Genomic DNA, 16,740 nt, shown 5'->3' with positions numbered 1-16,740 from the left:
TAATAATAATAGTTTTCTCTAATAATAATAACAATAATCTCTAATAATAATAACAATACGAAGAAGAAGATGAAGATATGAACTCCAGATTATCATCATCATCATCATCATCATCATCATCATCATCATCTCACAACCTCCAAAACTCTCATCCTCCTTCACCGGAAAATGAACTCCACCACCGCCACCAGCTTCAAACTGCCAACCCCCATCATCCTCCCACCACCAAACCCAAACACGAACAAACAACAATCAACATATTTATCATCTTCATCCAGGTTTAAACCCCTAACCACATGAGTTTTATACAAAAATAAAAAAAAAACATAGATCTAAGGGATTAGAAGCTACGGCGACGGGGACGGGGAAGTGGAGGTGGTGTGGCGACGAACAGGAGCGGCGGTGTGGCGACGGGAGCGGGGTGCGGCGTTGGAATGGTGATGACGGCGGCGGTGACGGGTTGTGGGTGAAGAAGATGGGTGGTGGTGATGAAGATGAAGATATGGGTAGTGGGTATGTTGATTTCTGACAACGTGATCTTGATTTTCCGGCTACGGTGGTGGTGGTGTGGCGACGGACGGGAGTGGTGGTGTGGCGACAGAATGGTGTGACGGCGGCGGTGATGGATTGTGGGTGAAGAAGATGGGTGGTGGTGATGAAGACGAAGATGAATGATGGAGACGAAGATGAATGATGAAGATAAAGATGAAGATATGGGTTTGTGTATGAATGATGATAATAATTTATGTGTTTGTATAAGATTTATGGGTTAGGGTTCTTAGCCGGAGATGATGTTCTTGATTTTCTGGGTTTGTGTTTGTGTTAGGGTTCTTGATGTTCTTGATTTTCTGGGTTTATGTTTATGTGTTTGAATGTTGATAATGAAGATGAAGGGTATAATGGTCATTTAACCAATTATTAACACTGCAGGGAGCATTATGATCATAATAAACACCGCAGGGAGCATTCTGATCATAATAAAAAACATGTGGGGTACAATACCCGAAATTTAGTTTTCAGGGTTTTATGGTACCCCTGCCGATTTTACCCAGGGAGGCAAATCGTAACTTTCTCTAATGAAATTTTGCTATTTCCTTTGAAATTTTTTGCAAAGGGTATATATAGGACTTCACTAGTAATGAATCATAGAATTATATTAAAAATACCAAGTATATGCCAAAGTTATGAATCAGTGATTTAAGGATTAAATCTTAAAATGAATAGCTTGGAATTCTATAAATTGATGTTATTTACTGAAAAAGAATTTACATGATTTTAATAAATATGTTGTATGATGTGTGCACATTAAATTTAATTGCTAAAAAGTTTGAATAAAATAAATATGTTTTATGATGTGTACCCGTCCTTGATCAGTTTGATGCCACGACCACACTTAGTACCACCCTAACTAGCCTAGTTGAATCCATCTCCAACCTACACAACGGCATTTCCGATGTCGTTTCATCCACAAAAACACCATCGCTGCACACAATTCCTCCAGCCAAATTCGTTATTCGGCCACAAAAGCCCGCCTACCTACGTTTGATGGTTCCAATCCCTTTGATTGCCTTTTTCAAGCTACCAACTATTTAGAGTACTATTTCGTCCATAGTTTGTAAAGAGTTTATGAATAAATTAAAATCAAATTAAAATTGTCACAGCCTGCACTGATACAGAATGATGACACATTTAGATAACCAAAAGCTAGAGAACAATAACTAACGTGTTAAACGTTTAATTACTAAAATCGTTTTACAAACTTTCATGCCATGCATGTTACCATATTTATATTATTATAGTCTAATAGCTATACCTCCTTCTTGTTGCTCCTGGAATGCACTTTTCTGGTCATTCTAATTTATAGGAAAATCTTTGAGATGCAATGTTTTGGTTCACATATATAATTGAACTATAACTGGAAATAAATGTATATAATCCTTTGGCTTTCATCATATTTTATTTAAATGCCCTCAAAACAACTTATATATTGTATATTGATTTGAAGTTACGAAAGCTTCAAGAAAATTTGAAAAGTTTTTGATTTGTTCTCAGAATAAAAATAACAGAAGATATTTAATTACTTATTTTCTCCTTAAAACATGTACTTTCTACACTTACAGAAAATAAAAGTCCGGTATTTAACGAAGATCATTTTATCAGTAGACTGGAATGAATCACATATTATTCATTTGGTTATAACTTATTTTCCAACTAGTATACGATATTCTTTCAGCGCACGAACAGGTCCAAATATCCAATTGGTTTTTATTAAGAAAATATAACAAAATGAAAAACAAGTAAACTACACTATAACAAGTGTAGAAATAATGCCGTTTTACGTGGAACAACAACATAATCTTCCGTCGTTACCGCAACTTTCAAATTGTATGCAAGTTCCATGGCCTGCACCTAAGCCTTTCTTCTTGCATATCGCATTACAGTCCACACCCACATCGTTGCAACATGATGATGTACACTGAATTGGTAACGTTTCCGGTGATCCTATTTATAAGTAATAAGTATGTTATAACTAAAGAACAATTAAATAACAGACGATAACTAATTATAATTACCTATGCGAGTTGCACGAGTTGTAATAGATGATGCAATTATCAGTACAAGAAGAGCAAAAAATCTCACGGATGCCATCTTCAAATCTTGTTTGATCAAATATTGCTTCATTATGCAAGGATATATATAGGACTAATTTCTGCAGTATCAAAAAAGGAGTAGATTTTGAGTAATAAATGACTGATTCCACGTATAATACTATAATGCATGAATATGATTGAATATTCGATAAATCTTTCTTCTTTTTAGTACATTTTAAATTTTGAACTTAATTTATATGAGACCCAAAAGATCTTTTTAAAACACTGGTGTTAGCGATAATTACTTGTACTTTGTATATCAATTGTATAATTTCATTTCAATGATAAAGCTTCTATATATATCATTTAGTAATAGCTAACAACGAGTCAATGACAAGTTTGTCATAGTAGACTAGTAGATGAGTGGCATGTGGATTGGCAAGGCACAGTTTTCATTGTCGTCCGAAGATAATACATTGAATTTATAGTTATCATAAATTGAATGGTATGATTGTCATTGAATAAAAGATTAGAACTGAACGGATCATACAAGAATATTCAAAAATAGATTAAAAATACAGGGATGAACCCTAAAAAATACAAAAAAGATTATAGACTACATTATTGTCTAGATAGATTTTGGCAAGTATATTAAATAAAAGCAACAAGCAGCTGAAGGCATTACAAGGTAGATAAGCATGCATAACATAAAAGCCTCCTATACAAAATAAAAATGGTAGATCACCCTAAAGGACTGTCCATCCAACAAACTCAACAAACCCGTTGAAGCATATGCTTTTAATCAACTGGGCTCTCAATCCTTAAGACACGATAAAGGAGAATTAGCCCAGATTGACCGGTCAATTCCATTGTACTTGGACTTAAGTTTCAACCACCCAAAAAAATTTATGTAAGAGTGTTAGATACCCTTTAATTTTTTTGTTTCCAATGAACGACAAAGAAGAATATATGATCGCAATCAACAAACACCTTTACACTTTTCTTTGTGGTCCCCCCGAGACAATCACAAGTTGTTCAAAAGAGTCAAGACCATTAAAGTCCGGGGACATTCCAAGAAGACTAATCTCCATATCGCTTTAGCCCGGGGACATTCCAAGAAGACGTGTTTCAGCAAGCCAACAAATAGAATGGAGGCTCCAACGGCTCTTTTATGTAACTGAGGAAAGGGCCATAAATTGCCACTTGTGACTTGTGGATGGAGAAGGATATACAGGCTATTTGGTTGAGAGAAATCAGCCACCCCAAAGAAGTGCTCAAAGAAGACGAAGAAAGGATTAGACAAATTACAAGAATAATTTTAACAGTAGCTCTTTTCTATCAGGTCGTCTTAAAGAGGCATCAAACGAGAACGGTTTATTTTGATACCATTTAATATTCATTTTCTAACTTTTGAAGCTAATGCGAAGTTATCAACATATTATTCATCACCTAGAACCTCTTTATGTGGGTTCGGCTATAATGGTTATGTTAAAGCTGATGCCAACTTATTAGCAGTGGCGAAATTTCGACAAAAACGTGTGTGGAAGGAATCGCCATGTACCTTTGTTACCCCTTCAAGGAGTCATGACAAATGAAAGAGATTAGTTCGTTTTCCTTCCATTAGACTGTTTGGATTAAGTTCGGAGAATTTGGTTTGTTGGATTGTTTAACTACATTTAAGAACTACTTTATGCTTCATTTTGTTGGATTGGTTTAGCTACATTTTTAAACTTCTTTTGATGAACACTTTCGTATTTGATTTAATTGCATATTTAATTTCTTAAAGCAATGAATGGTCGAATAATGACCTTCTACTGTGTTATTATTAATACTAGCAAAAGTGCCCGTACGTTGCTGCGGGTTCGTGCAAGTTATCTCACTACAAATAAAAAGCCATTTAATGGCACACAAAAAGTGTCACAAAAAACTAAAGAAGTGCCACTAAAGAACCAAGTTGGAATGAGTGGCACACAAAAAAAGTGTCACTAGAAGTGCTACCACTAAAGCCTTTTAGTGGCACTTTTTTCGTCTGCCACTGCAAACCTTTTGGACATTTAGTGGCACTTTTTCCCGTATGCCATTAGAAAGTTTTTGGATTTTTAGTGGCACTTTTTTCCGTTTGTCATTAAAAAGTGTTTGAATTTTTTGTGGCACTTTTTTCATCTGTCGCTACAAACCTTTGGACATTTAATGACACTTTTTCACCCCTACAAACTTTTGACTTTTAGTGGCAATTTTTTGTGCTACCACTCCAAACCTTAGGCCTTTTAATGGCAAATTTTTGGTCTACCACTACAAATTTTGAGCTTTTAGTAACATTTCTTGAACTGCTAGCACAAATATAAAAAATAGAAATCATAATATCTTCATCACAATTAAAAGTATTTCAAATACATACTAAATGTCTAATAACTCTCAAATCAAGTCAAAATATCAAATACATAAAAAGGGAAGTAAAAATATATATATAAGTAAAAATGAAAACTTCACCACGCTCATTAACGTCTTTCAACATCATCAATCTTCATGTGAGGAACCTGATAAGAAAAATAAAAACTCTTCAGTATGTAAACAATATGGACACTAACTTATGTCAACGGCTTAATTATTAGTCTAAAACCGATAATAACCTATTGAAATCAACCATATAACACTAGCCTTGTTTAGTGATGCAAACGAGTCAAGTCGCTCGCGAGCTACTCGAGACGGTTTGTGAAAAACTCGATCGAGCTGAGCCTAAACGAGCCAGAGCCTAAAAGTAAGCTCGTTTAATAAATGAGCCCAAGCCCGAGCTTCACTTGTTGAGCTCGAGCCAGCTCACGAGCCTAAACGGGCATAGCATTTTTATAATGTATAAAAACATATATAAAGAATTATAAATATATAAAAACTAATTAATAAATAGTAAACCAGCTTGAAAAATCACTCACAAGCCAAGCTCAAGCTTTAAAACAGAGATCGAAATGAGCCGAACTCGAACTCTATGTAAGTTAAATGAGACAGTTTCAGTTCACTGATAATTTTCGGTTAAACGAGCTCTGTGAAATTTTTATTAACTAGTCGAGCTCGGGCCCGGCTTGCTCGTTTTCCCCCCCTAATAGATTTAACTGTGTAGTAAACAACTTCTTTGACAAATCTCTTTATTCAATTAGGGGATGCCCATTCCATCCAACTTCTGTCATATTTAAAGTTTTAAAAAGTATATAATCAAACCTTAAATTGCTGGAAAAACCAACATTCTGCAGTTATATAGAACAACACAACTACATAAGACATACCTTGATTTTTATAACTCTTACCAAAGCAAATGGCCAAAACTCCACCCTGTTAGAACAAACCAAATAAATGTTATAAAATCATTATAAATATAACATATATACATATACACTAAATTTACCTTCACGACAAAAACAGTGGATAATGTATCTGATAATAGTAAAAAAAAAATTATTCACACATAAATATATATACTCATCCTATATATATATATAGGGAAAGTGAATACGGTACTGTTGTGCACCTAAGCTTACACGCAAAACCATCAAAACGACGTAGTTTTGAATAAACTTAAAAATAAATTCAATCTTTTGAGATGCCTATTTCCCTCCACTAAATTCAGATCCCTAAATAAAATCCCTACTATCGATCTGTATGCACTTTCATCTTCAGTCTTTCATGGAATGGATTAATTATATGGCTAGAGGTGAAAGATTACTTTATTGAAATGCCACCACCCATCATATGTCACATAAAAGTATTATCCATTTATTAGAATTCAAATTAACGGTTTATGAAATCCAATTAAAGCTTCAGTTTTATTATATAAAATTGTTAAATTCTTCATAAACTTAACATCTGCAGATCTGCTTCGTAGTTTTCTAAATCAAAATACAGAAGAAATAGAAATTCTCTAAATCAATATAAAAAACAAAAAAGAAAAGGCATTAAGGGAGAGTTCTCATATTCAACATTTACATTATTTGAAAAATTAAACTGTAGCCTTTTCAATTGAACATTACTTCTACATTGCAGACTTGCGAATGTTATGGATTTATCTTGGGAAAACAGAGAATAAAACATGATAAAATTAAAATTTTAATTGTTTTTAATCAAAACTACGTCGTTTTGATGGTTTTGCGTGTAAGCTTAGGTGCACAACAGCACCGTATTCACTTTCCCCTATATATATATATATATATATATATATATATATATATATATATAACAAGACTATACCAACACAAATGAAAACATATAAGAATTACCAAAAGTAATATGCCCTTTTTGCTTCACAGTTTCCTTCAACTCCCACATGAGGAAGCATTTGCCTTTGAAAAATATCACGGGCGTACCTATGAGTTAAAAACTGTTATAAATACAAATTGTGCAATAATGGTAAAGAACCCCTGATGAAACTAAATTGGAAAGCTTATTGAATGAGCTTATGCCTAGGCTCGAGCTCTGGCCCGGCCTCGTTTAAGCTCAACTTGATCGAGCCTTTTCACGAGCCAATCTCGAGTAACTCGTGAGCAGCTCGACTCGTTTGCACCCCTAATAGTCAAACAATCCACCTAAAAATAACTTAGATCATCCTTGTTCTATAAGTTATATACCATCTAGCAAAAACAAAGTGTAGCTTGAATATTCATATTGTGGAGTTAAAATTACAAATACTGCTGGTAATTGCAGGAGTAATCAATACCTTCCGATTCGAGATGAAAGAGAAGCACAATAACAGAGAATCAACTTGAAGAAGACTGCATATGAAAGGCACAAAGCACGTTATATTCATGAAATTAGATCATTCTTAAATATTCCTCATCTAACATGTAATATTCTAATCAATAAATAAGAATACACACACAACAATTATATCGGTCTGCTACCGATTGAGCTCTTCCAGCCATACATTTTAGATCATCCCACTGATTAAAACCTAATCCAATTCCAATTCCAAATTTACATAACCTAATCAGTCACATAAACCAAAACCTAATCAAATTCCAATTCCAGATCAACATAACCTAATCAATTATACAAACCAAAACCTAATTCCAATTCAGATTTAGAGTTTTACATATCAAATTTCTAATCCTACTACACATAATTATAAAATTAGCATCAATGTGTTTAAATCAAACTAACAATAAGCATAATCTAGCATTTTAATTAATTAGATATGTTCATACAACAACTACTGAATTCTGAACAGATCATAATCAAACATTTAAATCTCAAATCTCTAATCTCCTTCTTAAAACCTAATTCCTATTGATCTCCATTAACATTCACAATCGGCAACTCCTATTGAATAGCACTGTTCTCAACAACCGTGCTGAGTGACACTTATTATTAAGGTGTTCATATCGATCAAAAACTTATCAATTATAAGATCTAATTTGGATTGAAAATGAAAACCTAATATATAAATTGATTACCTGTTAGAGGAGAAGAGACAAGTCTAGATATGCCTGCTGATTGAACAGATACATGCCCTACGAATCAATTAAACAGCAAATTAGGGTTTCAGTAAAGTATTAAGCAGAACTGAAGAAGAAGAGATTTACAAGAACAAATCCGAATACATTCTGGTTATCAATCATTGTGTAATTTCTGCACTGTATTATCTGATGATTTGTGGTTTATCCCCGTTGACCTAGGGTTGAGAACTGAGAAGGAACCTGAATGCGCACGATAAGTATTTATTATTGATATTATATTAGCATTATTGTTATAATTAATTATTTGTTTTTTTGACTTATTTTTCGTATGGTAGCACTAGCAGAGTAGCAGATGCCCCTTCCTCATGGTTAATTAGAGTTTTTTTTTTTTTTTTTTTTTTTTTTAGTATTACAAAAAATTAAATGTCATTGGAAACAATTAGAAACGTGTGACACTTTTAGTGTTATACGGAAAGTGTCACTGTATTATATATTAGTGCCACTAAAACTTAATGTCATTAAACGTGTGTACTAAACAAATATTACATACAAAGTGTCATTAAAAATCAAAATTAGTGACACAAAAACTAAATGTCATTAAAAACGTGTGACACTAGTATTTTAGTGGCATACGGAAAGTGCCATTAAAACTATAAATTAGTGGCATTAAAACTATGTGCCACTAAACGTGTGATATAAGTAAAGATGGCATATGCAAAGTGCCATTAAAACCTAAATTGGTGACACAAAAGCTAAATGCCATTGAAAACATGTGACACTAGATTTTTAGTGGCATACGCAAAGTGCCACTAAAATCATAAATTAGTGGCACTAAAACTAAGTGCCACTAAAAACGTGTTATAAGCAAAGATGGCAACGTAAAGAGCCATTAAAAACCTAAATTAGTGGCACAAAAGCTAAATGTCATTGAAAACGTGTGACACTAGATTGTAGTGGCATACGCAAAGTGCCACTAAAATCATAAATAGTGGCACTAATACCAAGTGCCACTAAAATGTATTGTAAGCAAACAAAGTGTCATTAAATACCTAAATTAGTGACACAAAAGCTAAATGCCATTAAAAACTTGTGCCACTAAATGACTTTTTATTTGTAGTGTCTCCTCTTATGTGATTATTATATTTATTGAGTTCAATGTAGGTCGTATACAATTAAATATCCGAATGCATTGTAATCGTAGAAGTAATGGTAAATGACGTGTTAGGTATATTTATTGGTTCAGATCAACTATAAACATAAACAAAAAATCCAGTGCATCCTTCATTAAACCAAGGAAAACACAGAAAACAAAAAAGAAATGAAACAAAAGGTGATTTCAGAACACAAAATTCTAAGTAAACATGATTAAAATAATATTGGGATGATAAAGGTTGAAAGCCAAAGTTTGTACGGAAATAAAATCATGATAAGGTTGCTAGAGTCTCTGTATAAACAATGGCTTGTTGTCCTTGATAGGACATCAAATGATAGGACGATTTGTTGCAGTTCTTAGTTGTGCCTGACTCATTAGAATTACATTTATTAAAAGTTAATTTAATTTAAGGGAATGAGTATGGGCATTATATTAAATACAAGTCACACCGAGTGCAAAATATACTATACGAATATATGTGGAAATTCCAATTTGCACCCTCTACTGTATCAAAATCCACAACAGGTGAACTAAGAATCCGAATGAGACATCCATTTTAGAATTCTAATATGAATTAATGAACAATGGATAAAAAAATGAATTAGACCTAATCATCTTATCATCTATATAATTCTAACATTAAGTTATTGTATTTAACATAAATGAATTATATGTTTTATACTAAATTAAAAAAGGACACTAACATGCTTCGTAAATAGATTGATATCATCAACAATCAAAAGAGAAAAACACACCAAGCCACCAAGCTTTAAGTAGAGCTAGACGGTCAAGTGACCACATTATAGTTTACCAAACCAAGCAGTGTATACTGCAAGCGTACAATGCATCTTTAACGTGAAACTTATTACTAAGCAGCTTTGTGTAAAATCAGTACGAATAGTTAGGTAAAAGAGCATGCGCGTTGCGGCGGTAACACAGTGATAACTCGTTCGCTATCATAACGAAAAAATGAATGACAATTGTTCTTGAAAAGCTTGTTTCACTAGATACATTTTGATCATAAAAGTCTATTGTTGTCTCAAACTAACTTTAACCCAAAAAAGTTAAAACTACCCAAATTATAAAAAATGACTAAGTCAACTTCTTTTAGCAAATTACACTTCAAACGCAATAAAATGGTACATTAGTTTTTATTAATCCCAACTATCTTCTTTTGTTCATTGTTGATCCTAACTAACAAATTGGCTAATAACAATTCCACCTAAGCTATATCCGATTATAAAACGTTCAATTTGTTTTGAGCCTGACCCCGTTAGAGAAGAACACGCTATATATTAACCAATGATGCAATGGTATACAAGTATACAACACTTCATGATGGTTAGTAATAAACATGTGCAACCATCATAAATACGTACACTCATATGCATAATGTGCTCGTGTAACTATGTAAGTACATAAAACATGTAATCTAGTTTAATGCAACACATCAGCCCGAGTCAAACATGCTAACATTAGTGACTATGTAAAAGTCAACAATGTGAAAGCCAAATGAATGAAAAAACATGTACCACCAATAACCTGAACCAAACTTATAGCATTTTAAATGAACCGCTTTTATCATAACCAAATCGATATCTTTTTAAAAGTGACCCAAACAAAACTGATGCCATTATAAATATGGCGTGTTTTGACTTAACTTTGTATTCTGAAAAGACCAAAAGATAATCATTTTAACTTAACTTCATTTTTGTTAAAACCTATTTTAACTTGAACCATATTTATATTTTGTTAAAACTGGATGCCTTCACGAAAATTGTTTTTACTTGTAAATTGTATTAATTGACACCCAAAACCACTTAATCTGTCTAGTTTGACGCCAAAAATCAAATTTTTCCTTTTCTTTAATGACATAGCTTTAGATCATCCAAAAACAAAAACAAAATCCAATTACATGAGGCTAAGTGCCACACACATCACAAATCTACCAAGCATCAACTAACAGTAATCAAAATCAATAAAACCATAATTAGCCTCATCTCAATATCTCATAACAGCATGTACACTTCAAATTCGAATGAACTCTTTAACAATAACCAACAGGCAACCCTAATTACAGCAAATCTCTGAACAACATTAAGTTTTTTAATGATAATAGTAATAGTAATATCCAGCTATTAATCAAATCTTTATTAAATGTTTCAGTTCCCATATGGTTTCTTGTTTCTCAAATATATACAAACTCAAATGTGTAATATAAGGTACTTGGTGGTGGATTGAAATTGTTCCCTAAACTGTTTAAACTTAAGATCCCTTATGTTCTCAAAGCTAAAACAGATATATATAATCATATTGCTCAATGGCCACCCGCATGGATTTCACAAAAATTCTATTTATTCTCACTCCTTTTTCTTGTCATTGATAATGTCACTACATTCAACAATAATACGAATGAGTCAAATATTCATATAATTTGTAGTCATCTAATTATTACGATTTCTGGTCAAACAATCATATTATCAAACCTTACAATTTGGGAGCACAAAACGAAGTTTTAGTCAAGGCCATTGCAGCTTTCGACTCCGTCGGCCGGCACATATGTTTTCTGATACAATCACCAGCCAACATGAGTTTTTTAAGGTCAGCATTAGTCTTCCTTTTCTTAATATATAAACTAAATACTTTGTGTGCCTATTATCTTACTTGGAGTGATACAAAACTTTATTAGTTAACTTAATCAAGAAACAAAGCATTAATCAGTTAACTGAATAAATGAGAGGTAAACGAACCATTAGGCCAAGAATGGTGCGAGTGTTAACAAGAACTTTATCACGGGATGCTGCATCTGAGAATGAAACCAAAGTGAACCCACGCGAGCTACCGGTGATTCGATCTTTATGTTCATAACAACAGGCCGTACCAATGTTATAACTTATAACCTCCCTGACCCATCCTCTAACAGATTTAATTGCAAACATATGAATCACACTCCATTAATCTGCAATATCGCATTAATGCCTTAACGAATGAAAACACCTAACTGCCAACATTTCAGATATTACAAAACTCAAACAGAGCTGTTTATATTTAGATGGTCAGGTAGTTTCCTATTTTATACAACATTATAGAAACGTCTTAAATAACATTGTTTGCCAACATTCCATAAAGACTCTTAAATACGATTAACTAAAGCCGAACAGAAAAAATGGTTTTTAAATAAAATAAAAAATGATGATCGGTTATCCCTTCGGCTTGTTTTTTCAGTACGGTTATTCGGTTCAGTTCGGTTTTATAAGGACAACATTCTTAAAATTCAAAGAGACTACATGCAAATTAAGGAACATATTTTTTTTTGAAGTTTAGTACTTGAATTCACAATAAAAAGATTTCCTATGTGAAACAAAAAATAAAAACGTTAAAAAAACATGTTAAAACCTTAATTTAATAAAATATGAAAGTTGAGTGACCTAATTAGAACACTTTTTAAAGTTGAGTAACCTAATTTGAACACTTTTGCAACTTGGTTACTATTCTATGAAATTGCCCCAAAAAAGAAGGGAATATCTCATAAAATAGTAACCAACTTTCAAAAGTGTTAAAAAAGAACTTTAATTTAAAAAACATGTTGTGAAATTATGAACCATAACAAGCAAACTGATCTTCACAGCATAGACACTAAATTGACTCACCTTTTGACACCAAATTAATATATGAACATTACAAAATGTTTTGAAAGTAATCTAATTGAGATGTTTATATGATACAATATAAAACTAAGAGTATTCACATTCCGTTCTCCATCCCCATCTCTATAATTACACTACAAAACACTACATTTCTCTTTCCTGTTTAATTAAATAATACTTTTATCATTACAGTTTTCTCTCTCCCCTACTCACAACCAATCCAACAAATATTAAAAAATAAATAGGGGCAAACAATGTTCCCTAAATGTTTCCCCAAATTTACAAAAAATCACCACATTTCTCTCTCCACCCTATAATTTACACTCACAATCATTCAAAACTCATCCCTATAATTTACCAATCCCCTCACATAATTATGGGGGATGGGATGGGAATGCTCTAAGAACATACCTGGCTAGGTAGAAAGATCCAACTTTGCAATTGCTCAGAAAACCTATGTAAACAAGCAAACTGTTCTTCACAACCAACATACTATATTCACTCAACCATTTTGAAAATAATGTTATTGAGATCTTATATTGAATATAAAACAAAGAACATACTATTAGGTGGAAAGAACCAACCTTGTCAAGTCCCAAATCGATAATCAAACGCGAACTAAAACGAATAACTCTCGTTTATATTAATCAGAAAATATTATTTAAAAAACTGATTACAAACTATCAAACCCTAACTCGGTTTGACTCTTGATGAACCCTAACTCGGTTGCATCTAGATGAACCCTAACTTGGTTACATCTTGTGTGTGTCTCTAGATGAACCCTAACTCGGTTGCATCTCACACCACCACCATTCTATAATGTCAAACCATATATTGGTTTATATAGACTAACCTAACTTACTAGCCAAGACATTACTAAATATAATAAGAGCAAATTACCAAAATAGCCCATTTGATGAGAGAGAAAGGCAAAATAGCACGTGAGATTTCAATTTCCCAAAATAGCCCACCAAATCCAACGTCCTCATGAGTTTTTGAGATTCCCCGTGAGTTTTCGTGGACCAATCAAGATCTGCCATGTGTTATCCATTCCCACCTACCACGCAAGTTTTCATCTCAAATCTGTTTGAAACGTTACTTTTAAAATCAAATCTATCCTGACGAAAACCAACTTTAACGTGATGTTTCAAGCTGTTTTCGTCGGCAACATGAGTTTTCAAAAAAGATAGTTTTTGTGCTTTTTTAAATTCATCTCCAAAGACGAATTTCAAATGAATTTCGTAAACTTCCAAAAACCTAAAACATCTTCATCTTCTTCATCATATTTATCACCTTCATCATCTTTTCGACCACCGGCACCATCTTCGCTGGCAACATATTCCGACCTGCCATGGCGGGTGAACCGTTCGGGGACGCGGCGTGGAGACACCGCGTAGCAGTTTCCGATGAAGACGTCGGATCTGGTGTATGTTTCTGCACGGTACCATGACTTGCAGACGAGTGATACGGCGGCGTTAAGGTCACGACGGTAAAATGGTCATTTGTTGTTGTGGATTATGGCATTTTTGTTTTATTTCGGTGGGTGGTGGTGATGGGATCTGGAGTGATTTATGGCGTTGGTGGATGGGTTAATTGTTAAAATAAAAAAGATGGAATCTTGATCAGGCACATAGAGAGGATAATAATAATAATAATAATAATAATAATAATAATAAAGCTTGGAGTTAGAAAGAAGATAGAAAATCCATTATTAAAGCTTGGAGTTGGATGAAGAAGATGGTAGAATCCATTATTGAAGCTTTGAGTTGGATGAAGAAGATGATAGAAAATGATTTTTTTTAAATGCGAAATTCATTTGAAATTCATCTTTGGAGATCAATTTCAAAAAAAAAATCGTTTTATTTGAAAACTCACGTTGCCGACGAAAACAGCTTGAAACATCACGTTAAAGTTGGTTTTCGTCAGGATAGATTTGATTTTAAAAGTAATGTTTCAGACAGATTTGAGATGAAAACTTGCGTGGTAGGTGGGAATGGATAACACATGGCAGATCTTGATTGGTCCACGAAAACTCACGGGGAATCTCAAAAACTCACGAGGACGTTGGATTTGGTGGGCTATTTTGAGAAATTGAAATCTCACGTGCTATTTTGCCTTTTCTCTCTCATCAATGGGCTATTTTGGTAATTATAAACCCTAATTGTAACCCCATAAACCCATTACATATTAATGAATCCCGCAGACCCAATAGGTCCAACCGGTAACCAACACGTGATGGGCCTATTAAGTTGGAAATTACTTCCAACAATCACCCCCTAATTTCCGACTCGAAATAGTTGGCTCTTCAACTCCGAGCATGTCTCTTTCGCCCAGTTTGATTTGATCCATGAACTTGACCTTCTCGGTTTTCACAACCATCTTGGTCTTCATCTTCTCGGTCTTGATCTCCCGAAACTCTCCTTTATCCATGACTGTGTTCTTTCGGCTCCCCCGAACTCGACTACTTCTGTGTCCATGTCCCGGATCATTCACTCGGTCGTATGAACTCGCATAACCACTCATTTGGCTGCAATCCCGGTCATCTAATCGAGCGAACATAAGTCTTCTTGATCTTCTTAATGAGCATCCGGTTCGATCCATCAAATCAAACCCTTAGGTCAAAACATAACTCGTTCAACACGTAAAATAAATGCACTTTGAATTTTCAACCCAAACTAGTTGAACCAACAAAAGTAGAAATTAAACCAACTTGTCTATATCTTCTTTTTTTAATTCCAAAAAACAATACCAGAACCTATTTCTAAGAATTCCTTGTTATTTGCAAAAGCCAAATTAAAAGCTCGTTGACTTTTTTCACCACCAACAAACAAATAGAAATTCCGATTCAAAACATGCAACGAAATAATTCAATATCCAATTAATTACCGATTAGGCTTTTGGGTCGAACACTCTTAGCCAGCTGAACACTCGATCGAAAACCAACTTGTTTTCGAGTTGTCGCCGTACAAACAACCTACTCGTTGCCGTCGTAACAATACCCACGATTCGGTAACCCAACTTGGTTCCGATATGCGCCGGTGATAGCTCCTCCTCAAGCCACCGCTCGCCGCTGATCACTATACCGTTGATATGCCTCACCGCCGATCAAAGTTAACTCGATTATCGATTTTCTTGAACTTGGCTCTGATACCAATTCAAGTCCCAAATCGATAATCAAACACGAATTAAAACGAATAACTCTCGTTTATATTAATCAGAAAATATTATTCAAAAAAACTGATTACAAACTATCAAACCCTAACTCGGTTTGACTCTTGATGAACCCTAACTCGGTTGCATCTAGATGAACCCTAACTTATTTACATCTTGTGTGTGTCTTTAGATGAACCCTAACTCGGTTGCATCTCACACAACCACCATTCTATAATGTCAAACCATATATTGGTTTATATAGACTATAACCTAACTTATTAGCCAAGACATTACCAAATATAATAAACCCTAATTGTAACCCCATAAACCCATTACATATTAATGAATCCCGTAGGCCCAATAGATCCAACCGGTAACCAACACGTGACGGGTCTATTAAATTGGAAATTACTTCCAACACCTTGCAATTAGATACAAAACCTGCGTTAACAAAAAATTAAAAAATTAGGTTTAGATTAGATTAAATTTTGGACATGAGAATAGGAGGAGAAACTGATTACGTACGCACGTTACCTGCTAATGATAGCAAAACCTCTGACGACAAACATGGGGTATATATAATTATATATAAAGCATAGGGTCGGTAACTAAGCACTGATTGAATTTTGGTTACTAATTGATGTGGCAATTGAATCAGGATAAATGGTATCTTGATTGAATTGATCCCATAAGGACATGGCCCATACATAGGTTAAACATGGATTAAACCACTCCCTACTTGTGTTAAGTGTGTT

The 16,740-nt window shown here is 33.8% G+C and overlaps 1 long non-coding RNA gene across 1 annotated transcript; it reads right to left on the bottom strand.

The window, feature by feature from the left end:
• Positions 1-7,148: 7,148 nt before the first annotated feature.
• On the bottom strand, positions 7,149-8,255 carry LOC143548349 (uncharacterized). The gene is made up of 3 exons (XR_013137936.1): positions 8,159-8,255; positions 8,030-8,086; positions 7,149-7,348 (listed from the first exon to the last, which is right to left on the bottom strand). It is a non-coding gene; the product is annotated as an uncharacterized LOC143548349 (long non-coding RNA).
• Positions 8,256-16,740: the final 8,485 nt, after the last annotated feature.

This window comes from Bidens hawaiensis, unplaced genomic scaffold (genome assembly GCF_021521415.1).
Source record: "Bidens hawaiensis isolate Kalapana, Puna unplaced genomic scaffold, B.hawaiensis_p1.1 tig00015059_1, whole genome shotgun sequence".
Classification (NCBI taxonomy): Eukaryota; Viridiplantae; Streptophyta; class Magnoliopsida; order Asterales; family Asteraceae; genus Bidens; species Bidens hawaiensis.
Note: the sequence above shows the minus strand (reverse complement) of the source record. Positions and strands in the feature narration are given on the sequence as shown.